The sequence below is a fragment of the Eubalaena glacialis genome, chromosome 17, assembly GCF_028564815.1.
Source record: "Eubalaena glacialis isolate mEubGla1 chromosome 17, mEubGla1.1.hap2.+ XY, whole genome shotgun sequence".
Classification (NCBI taxonomy): Eukaryota; Metazoa; Chordata; class Mammalia; order Artiodactyla; family Balaenidae; genus Eubalaena; species Eubalaena glacialis.
The window spans coordinates 23,481,584-23,491,732 of record NC_083732.1 but is presented as its reverse complement, the minus strand read 5'-3'; positions in this window follow the sequence as shown (position 1 = coordinate 23,491,732).

Here is a 10,149-nt window from a genome sequence, read left to right as displayed (position 1 = left end):
TCGTGGCCTCTCTTGTTGCGGAGCACAGGCTCCAGACGCGCAGGCTCAGTAGTTGTGGCACACGGGCCCAGTTGCTCCGCGGTATGTGGGATCTTCCCAGACCTGGGCTCGAACCCGTGTCCCCTGCATTGGCAGGCAGATTGTCAACCACTGCGCCACCAGGGAAGCCCCAGGATTTATTTTTTAAAAGGAAGATAAAAGTTAATTTGGGAAAGTAGTATGGGCGGACCAGGTACTTTCCCCCTTGCCCTCTTGTTGCTATAACTTAGAGTTGTTTTCATAAAGATTTAAAATGCATTTCCACATTATCTCTGATTCCTCTTCTTTCATAATTCATTTCCATTCAGGCAGATGACCTGAAGGGAGAAAAGTACAGTAAGAAAATCATAACGCAGTGTCAGAATGTGACACAGAGATTGTGCTGAGCAGAGCATTTCATTCAGTGACTTCAAAAACCATTGTGGGCTTTCTAGAAATGTTTGCTTCCTAATAATCCATTGGGTATGTCTCAACTCAAGCTGAAGAGTGAGTGAACAAATAAGACAAGCAATAATAATGCAGACAGCCTATGGGGCTTTTTTGATACAGATGGCTACTGGGGTGAAGCCTTTTCTATAATCATAATTATTCCAAATAGAGCCTAATAAGTTGCCATAGAAGTGCTCCTTGTGATGGCATATTTTTCATCCTGTAGGACTAGGCTTGAATGCTGACCCAGGCTACTGGGAAAACCACTTTTAGTCACATTGACTCATTCTGACACATGAAGGTCAGGGGAGCTGAATTTGTGGCCTGGCTCATTACTATAACACCAGGGGATGTCCCAGAGCTGCCAGCCTTGTCACGGAAGTGCAGCCTCATCCCCAGCTTAGAGCTCGGATTTGCACTGACACAGGGAGAATTTCCTCAGGAGATCGTTTCTTTCTACCATCAGGACTACTATTTTCATAAAGCATCAAAAACATATGCTCTCTGGAAGCAGGAGGCCCTGTGGAATAAGTATTTCAAGAGCACAAACCTCCTTTTCAGTAATCAACATCTCGCTACAACAATCTGCTTTGGTCACTTGGGGAGTTATCTCTAAGGTAATTCTGGATTTATCATGGCTTCCAGAATATCCCTGAGAATTCTATAAAATCTTTTCTGTCAATTTAAGCAGGACATATCAGACCAAGGCAGAGGGCAGCCCTTGACTGGTCTTTCAGCCAATTGTCATAATGGGTGCCACCTAGGAGAGTTTGACCTGGAATTCACTGGTCCCAGGGGACTGTTCTGGCTTCTCTGCTTTCTATTTCCAGGGTAAGAGTTTACAAACATTAATTTTGTTAGTACGTAAGAGGCAGATCAGGCTCTAGATATTTCAATCTAAATAAAATGAACAAAGAATGATAGCTTATTCATCAATTTGCAGGAAAAGATAATTTACTCATATCACAATTTATAAAGTATAAAGATATTTATACTCATTGTTTGATGAATACTAGATTGACATTACTATTAAATGTTCTTATTAATACAAATGATTATTATTTTAAAAATAACAATAAGAGGGATTTATTGAAAGCTTAACATATTCCAGGGCCTATTCTGACAAATGTAATGTGAGATGTTTTGAAAACTATTGATGTACATATCTCTTTTGTCTTTCTGAGCACCTGACCCTTATCCAAGTGTGCCTACAGATTCAGAGTAGAGATGATAATTTGTTCTCCAAAAAGAATACTACGAGAGAGATTCCAACATCCAAAAATATAATCTACAGCGATAGTCTTAAAAACTTTGAACATCTTGAAAAAAGAATCTTTATCTTTCTTTATCTTATACTTTAGCAACTCAATAGTCAAAATTAGCAGCTTAGACCTAAAGCTTTACCTAAAAAAAAGAGGAAGAGTATAATGGAGATAGAGGGAAAAGATCAGAGGGTTATACTTGCACTAGATTAGTGAAGGTTGTACCAAGGGCAGAAAGGAACTCTGGCTGCTTCGTCTTAAAAATCTATGGAAAGAGTTAGAGCTTGGGTTTCCCCAATCTAAGAAGCAGCCACACCAATCCTGGGTCACACAGCAGGGGACCCCGAAGTTAGCTTTCCTGATCCTCGCTTGGGTCACGTGGGTGGTGTAAATAGGACACAGAAGGAACTGAACATTTGGTGGGGGAGGAGGGGAGGTGTTGTAAGGTGATTCTCAAACATGACTGCAGAGTGAACTGCCAGAGTCAGGCCAAATAGAAGATACAATCAGAGAAATAAGTTTTGAATCTAGTTTTCTTGGACTCTTAGCTTGTGCTTCAGCAGTGGGGCATTCTTAAGAGAGATTACCTTTATGTTGGGATAATCTGGGTAGTCACTTCTCCACTGCATGCCTTACTGCCATTAAGAATGGAAAAATGGTCCATCGGTCTGATGGTCCTCCTTCCCTTCCCTTCAGAGTACTGAAAATTCCTCCCTTTCTCCTGTTTTCATTAATCACACTATTTTTCTTACTGCACTTGTTTTTATAACATCTCTTCATTTCAGTATAATTTCAATAGTGTTATAACCACATTTGTATAGATTTACCATTTACTCTATTTAAGGCCTGCTTCTTCTGAATGGCATACAGGAAGACATCTTTTTCCTCTTCATTTGTAAAGTGATTCATAATTATGCAGTAGAATAAGTAACTTCTGGGAAGGTTTCCATGCTCAACAAAAATGTCCCAATTTCATTCAGGGCATGCGATTTCTTGCTGGCCACAACCACGGTGGGCAGGTAGACCTATTCTATCTTGGTCATATAGTATGCTTCCTGATCTTGTTCCTCCTCATCTTTTTTTTCAAATTCTAGGCTTCATGTTCTTTTGAGGTCTGAATCTCTGTGTCCACTGGTTGCATAGATGACAGAGATATTTCATAATACATCATTCTTGAAAAGTCCTTTACAATCATTTGTATTATTTCTTTTATAAGTCCTAATGAGGAAAAATATTGGATTTTATTCTCTTTTTTTTTTTTCCATTGTAAAGAAGGGAAATTTGGAGGTTAAATGGTGTTAGCCAGGAAAACTGAAGATATATCGACAGCAGAAGTACCCAAGACCTTTAAAATCATCTATCTGCCTTACTTGACACTTCCTTTAAAATTTTATCACTGGAACCGTGATGAATAAAACATGAGGTTTGTATTCAAGCCATTTACATATCTCCTTGCTCTGAGGAAAATGCAGTCACCCAGATTTCTCTCTTCTGGCTCCAGTGTATTTCAGGGACTAACAGACACAACTGAGATGATAAATGAGATTCCATTGTTGACAGGAGTGAAGTGGTAACCCACTGACCCAGGGCTCCCTCCAACTGGACTGGCTCAGCCCCCAGGCTAATAGTTCAATTTGCTATAAAATGAAGGCAGGGATCTAAAGAGCTTGACTCAGCCTTCATTCACTTTTGTTTTGTTTATGATCTTTGCCCTAATGCTGAGATTTTTCTGCTATGACCCTTTTTCCCCCTTGGTGCCTTGGACTTTTATTTTGGATTTTGGGCTACTTTCATTAAACTTTTTCTTTAATCCTTAGTTTTAATTCTTCATGGAACTAGAATATTATTGCTATATTCTCACCATTACGAGTCTTAATTTCTCTGTTTAAAACATGAGAATAAACAATAGCTGCCCATCTAACATCTTTGTTTATAGAGTCCAATAAGATATCCAAATTATTTTTTATAAAATAATCAAGTTGATTAAAATTAATATTACTGCTGCTACTTCAACCACCAGCACCACCACTACTACCACTCTTACTATATTTAAAACTGATAAAATGTCTTTATATCCAACATGCAGCAATATTTGACACTTAGCAGGTGCTCAGTACTTGTAATTGAATTATATCAAATTGTACTCTGGCAGTGGCTACTTAACCTCCTATTCTGCTTCTTTTGAACCAATTTCTTTTTTCCCCCATATCGTTTGCTCTTATTAACATTTACAACAGAATGTATGGTTAGAAACCCTGAGAGAAATATCTTTTCTTCATTTTATTTCCCATGATTTTGTTCCTCACACTGAGTTTTGTTGTTCTTTTGATAGTTGAGACAATTGTGGGTAGACCCAAGGATCACTCATGGGCATGAATCAGATTCAGTGAATCTTAGATGTTAGTGTCACCATAAATTTTCATCTTATTTAGATTGTTCAATAATTATTGATTCCCTATCCTAAACAAGACATTAGTGTGGCCAGTGGTACAAGGGGCTGCTGTAGAAAGACAGCATCACTGAGGATAAAATAAAAATTACAGTTCTGGAAGGCTATCTGTGTGTCTTCTAAATATTTACTTTGGATTGTATTGTATTGATGAATAAACTAATTCTGATAATCCATCAATTTATATACCCATTTTGATTAATTAGTTGATTGAATGTAACAAATCAACTGGTTGATTGGGACATTATGAAAAATCAGTACATTGAAGCCAGGCTCAGAGCTAAAGTGAGGTGAGCCTCTCCTTGACATTATAGGAAGAGTATCTTAGTTGCCAGGAACACAGTGCCCAGGGATGGCTGCAGTGATGACAAGGAGTGAGCTTTAAAAGAGCTACTTTGAAAAAAAAAAGCAATAAAGTTTATAATTAACACAAGAGCATTTTAAAAGCATTAGTGTCAAATATTTTATGGTCAGGCCCATTTTCAAATTAATATTTTACTGTGTCTTTATACATTAATATTTTACATGTCTTTAAATATGGATACTTTGGTGATAAAAGTAACCACACAATGGAGTATAATTCCTGAGCTAACAAATTGTCCTATTCTTAAATTTCTTTCTAAGTTAAACATTTACACAAATTTAAAATATCTCTTTGTAGTACAGATTAATTATACTCTACCTTCATATTATCATACTTGGGGTGAAGTTCATACTTCAGCTTCTTTCTATCTTTTCTCATTTTTATCCAAGGAAAGATAAATGACCCTTCCATGGACAGATAATCTTTCATGGTTATACTTTCAGGATAGTATCAAAATCTGGATTGTAGCTTTCCATTCAACTTGTGTTCTCCATATTGTTTTTTTAAAAACAATAATAAAATGTATATTTATCTTATTTCTATCTGTTGACTACCACTTTTTCTTCTTGAATGGTTTCTAATTCAGATATATAGTAAGAGAAGTATGATTAGTTATAACATCAAACCCAAAATGTCTGTATTCCTGCCGACATCTTTTCTCAAGGAAATTGTAAGATACTGTATACACAATCAAAATACTGTAATTAAACTTATCCTGACTGCATATATTTTCTTTTTTTTTTTTTTTTTTTTTTAAACATCTTTATTGAAGTATAATTGCTTTACAATGGTGTGCTAGCTTCTGCTTTACAACAAAGTGAATCAGTTACACATATACATATGTTGCCATATCTCTTCCCTCTTGCATCTCCCTCCCTCCCACCCTCCCTATCCCACCCCTCTAGGTAGTCACAAAGCACCGAGCTGATCTCCCTGTGCTATGCGGCTGCTTCCCACTAGTTATCTATTTTACATTTGGTAGTGTATATATGTCCATGACACTCTCTCACCCTGTCACATCTCACCCCTCCCCCTCCCCATATCCTCAAGTCCATTCTCTAGTAGGTCTGTGTCTTTATTCCCATCTTGCCACTAGGTTCTTCATGACCTCTTTTTTTTTTTTTTTTCCCTTAGATTCCATATATATGTGTTAGCATACTGTATTTGTTTTTCTCTTTCTGACTTACTTCACTCTGTATGACAGACTCTAACTCCATCCACCTCATTACAAACACCTCCATTTCATTTCTTTTTATGGCTGAGTAATATTCCATTGTATATATGTGCCACATCTTCTTTATCCATTCATCCGATGATGGACACCTAGGTTGCTTCCATGTCCTGGCTATTGTAAACAGAGCTGCAATGAATATTTTGGTACATGACTCTTTCTGAATTATGGTTTTCTCAGGGTATATGCCCAGTAGTGGGATTGCTGGGTCATATGGTAGTTCTATTTTTAGTTTTTTAAGGAACCTCCATACTGTTCTCCATAGTGGCTGTATCAATTTACATTCCCACCAACAGTGCAAGAGTGTTCCCTTTTCTCCACACCCTCTCCAGCATTTATTGTTTCTAGATTTTTTGATGATGGCCATTCTGACCGGTGTGAGATGATACCTCATTGTAGTTTTGATTTGCATTTCTCTAATGATTAATGATGTTGAGCATTCTTTCATGTGTCTGTTGGCAATCTGTATCTCTTCTTTGGAGAAATGTCTATTTAGGTCTTCTGCCCATTTTTGGATTGGGTTGTTTGTTTTTTTGTTATTGAGCTGCATGAGCTGCTTGTAAATCTTGGAGATTAATCCTTTGTCCGTTGCTTCATTTGCAAATATTTTCTCCCATTCTGAGGGTTGTCTTTTGGTCTTGTTTATGGTTTCCTTTGCTGTGCAAAAGCTTTTAAGTTTCATTAGGTCCCATTTGTTTATTTGTGTTTTTATTTCCATTTCTCTAGGAGCTGGGTCAAAAAGGATCTTGCTGTGACTTATGTCATACAGTGTTCTGCCTATGTTTTCCTCTAAGAGTTTGATAGTGTCTGGCCTTACACTTAGGTCTTTAATCCATTTTGAGTTTATTTTTGTGTATGGTGTTAGGGAGTGTTCTAATTTCATACTTTTACATGTACCTGTCCAATTTTCCCAGCACCACTTATTGAAGAGGCTGTCTTTTCTCCACTGTATATGCTTGCCTCCTTTATCAAAGATAAGGTGACCATATGTGCGTGGGCTTATCTCTGGGCTTTCTATCCTGTTCCATTGATCTATATTTCTGTTTTTGTGCCAGTACCAAACTGTCTTGATTACTGTAGCTTTGTAATATAGTCTGAAGTCAGGGAGCCTGATTCCTCCAGCTCCATTTTTCGTTCTCAAGATTGCTTTGGCTATTCGGGGTCTTTTGTGTTTCCATACAAATTGTGAAATTTTTTGTTCTAGTTCTGTGAAAAATGCCAGTGGTAGTTTGATAGGGATTGCATTGAATCTGTAGATTGCTTTGGGTAGCAGAGTCATTTTCACAATGTTTATTCTTCCAATCCAAGAACATGGTATATCTCTCCATCTATTTGTATCATCTTTAATTTCTTTCATCAGTGTCCTATAATTTTCTGCATACAGGTCTTTTGTCTCCTTAGGTAGGTTTATTCCTAGGTATTTTATTCTTTTTGTTGCAATGGTAAACGGGAGTGTTTTCTTAATTTCACTTTCAGATTTTTCATCATTAGTATACAGGAATGAAAGAGATTTCTGTGCATTAATTTTGTATCCTGCTACTTTACCAAATTCATTGATTAGCTCTAGTAGTTTTCTGGTAGCATCTATTGGATTCTCTATGTATAGTATCATGTCATCTGCAAACAGTGACAGCTTTACTTCTTCTTTTCCGATTTGGATTCCTTTTATTTCTTTTTCGTCTCTGATTGCTGTGGCTAACACTTCCAAAACTATGTTGAATAATAGTGGTGAGAGTGGGCAACCTTGTCTTGTTCCTGATCTTAGTGGAAATGGTTTCAGTTTTTCACCATTGAGGACAATGTTGGCTGTGGGTTTGTCATATACGGCCTTTATTATGTTGAGGAAAGTTCCCTCTATGCCTACTTTCTGCAGGACTTTTATCATAAATGGGTGTTGAATTTTGTCGAAAGCTTTCTCTGCATCTATTGAGATGATCATATGGTTTTTCTCCTTCAATTTGTTAATATGATGTATCACGTTGATTGATTTGCGTATATTGAAGAATCCTTGCATTCCTGGAATAAACCCCACTTGATCATGGTGTATGATCCTTTTAATGTGCTGTTGGATTCTGTTTGCTAGTATTTTGTTGAGGATTTTTGCATCTATGTTCATCAGTGATATTGGCCTGTAGTTTTCTTTCTTTGTGACATCTTTGCCTGGTTTTGGTATCAGGGTGATGGTGGCCTCGTAGAATGAGTTGGGGAGTGTTCCTCCCTCTGCAATATTTTGGAAGAGTTTGAGAAGGATAGGTGTTAACTCTTCTCTAAATGTTTGATAGAATTCGCCTGTGAAGCCATCTGGTCCTGGGCTTTTGTGTGTTGGAAGATTTTTAATCACAGTTTCAATTTCAGTGCTTGTGATTGGTCTGTTCATATTTTCTATTTCTTCCTGGTTCAGTCTCGGCAGGTTGTGCATTTCTAAGAATCTGTCCATTTCTTCCAGGTTGTCCATTTTATTAGCATAGAGTTGCTTGTAGTAATCTCTTATGATCGTTTGTATTTCTGCAGTGTCAGTGGTTACTTCTCCTTTTTCATTTCTAATTCTATTAATTTGAGTCTTCTCCTTTTTTCTCTTGATGAGTCTGGCTAATGGTTTATCAATTTTGTTTATCTTCTCAAAGAACCAGCTTTTAGTTTCATTGATTTTTGCTATTGTTTCCTTCATTTCTTTTTCATTTATTTCTGATCTGATCTTTATGATTTCTTTCCTTCTGCTAGCTTTGGGGTTTTTTTGTTCTTCTTTCTCTAATTGCTTTAGGTGCAAGGTTAGGTTGTTTATTCGAGATGTTTCCTGTTTCTTGATGTAGGCTTGTATTGCTATAAACTTCCCTCTTAGAACTGCTTTTGCTGCATCCCATAAGTTGTGGATCGTCGTGTCTCCATTGTCATTTGTTTCTAGGTATTTTTTGATTTCCCCTTTGATTTCTTCAGTGATCACTTCGTTATTAAGTAGTGTATTGTGTAGCCTCCATGTGTTTGTATTTTTTACAGATCTTTTCCTGTAATTGATATCTAGTCTCATAGCGTTGTGGTCGGAAAAGATACTTGATACGATTTCAATTTTTTTAAATTTACCAAGGCTTGATTTGTGACCCAAGATATGATCTATCCTGGAGAATGTTCCATGAGCACTTGAGAAAAATGTGTATTCTGTTGTTTTTGGGTGGAATGTCCTATAAATATCAATTAAGTCCATCTTGTTTAATGTATCATTTAAAGCTTGTGTTTCCTTATTTATTTTCATTTTGGATGATCTGTCCATTGGTGAAAGTGGGGTGTTAAAGTCCCCTACTATGATTGTGTTACTGTCGATTTCCCCTTTTATGGCTGTTAGTATTTGCCTTATGTATTGAGGTGCTCCTATGTTGGGTGCATAAATATTTACAATTGTTATACCTTCCTCTTGGATCGATCCCTTGATTATTATATAGTGTCCGTCTTTGTCTCTTGTAATTGTCTTTATTTTAAAGTCTATTTTGTCTGATATGAGAATTGCTACTCCAGCTTTCTTTTGATTTCCATTTGCATGGAATATCTTTTTCCATCCCCTCACTTTCAGTCTGTATGTGTCTCTAGGTCTGAAGTGGGTCTCTTGTAGACAGCATATATATGGGTCTTGTTTTTGTATCCATTCAGCCAGTCTGTGTCTTTTGGTGGGAGCATTTAATCCATTTACATTTAAGGTAATTATCGATATGTATGTTCCTATTCCCATTTTCTTAAATGTTTTGGGTTTGTTATTGTAGGTGTTTTCCTTCTCTTGTGTTTCTTGCCTAGAGAAGTTCCTTTAGCATTTGTTGTAAAGCTGGTTTGGTGGTGCTGAACTCTCTCAGCTTTTGCTTGTCTGTAAAGGTTTTAATTTCTCCATCAAATCTGAATGAGATCCTTGCTGGGTAGAGTAATCTTGGTTGTAGGTTTTTCTCCTTCATCACTTTAAGTATATCCTGCCACTCCCTTCTGGCTTGCAGCGTTTCTGCTGAAAGATCAGCTGTTAACCTTATGGGGATGCCCTTGTGTGTTATCTGTTGTTTTTCCCTTGCTGCTTTTAATATGTTTTCTTTATATTTAATTTTTGATAGTTTGATTAATATGTGTCTTGGTGTGTTTCTCCTTGGATTTATCCTGTATGGGACTCTCTGTGCTTCCAGGACTTGATTAACTATTTCCTTTCCCATATTAGGGAAGTTTTCAACTATAATCTCTTCAAATATTTTCTCAGTCCCTTTCTTTTTCTCTTCTTCTTCTGGGACCCCTATAATTCGAATGTTGGTGCGTTTAATGTTGTCCCAGAGGTCTCTGAGAGTGTCCTCAATTCTTTTCATTCTTTTTTCTTTATTCTGGTCTGCAGTATTTATTTCCACCATTTTATCTT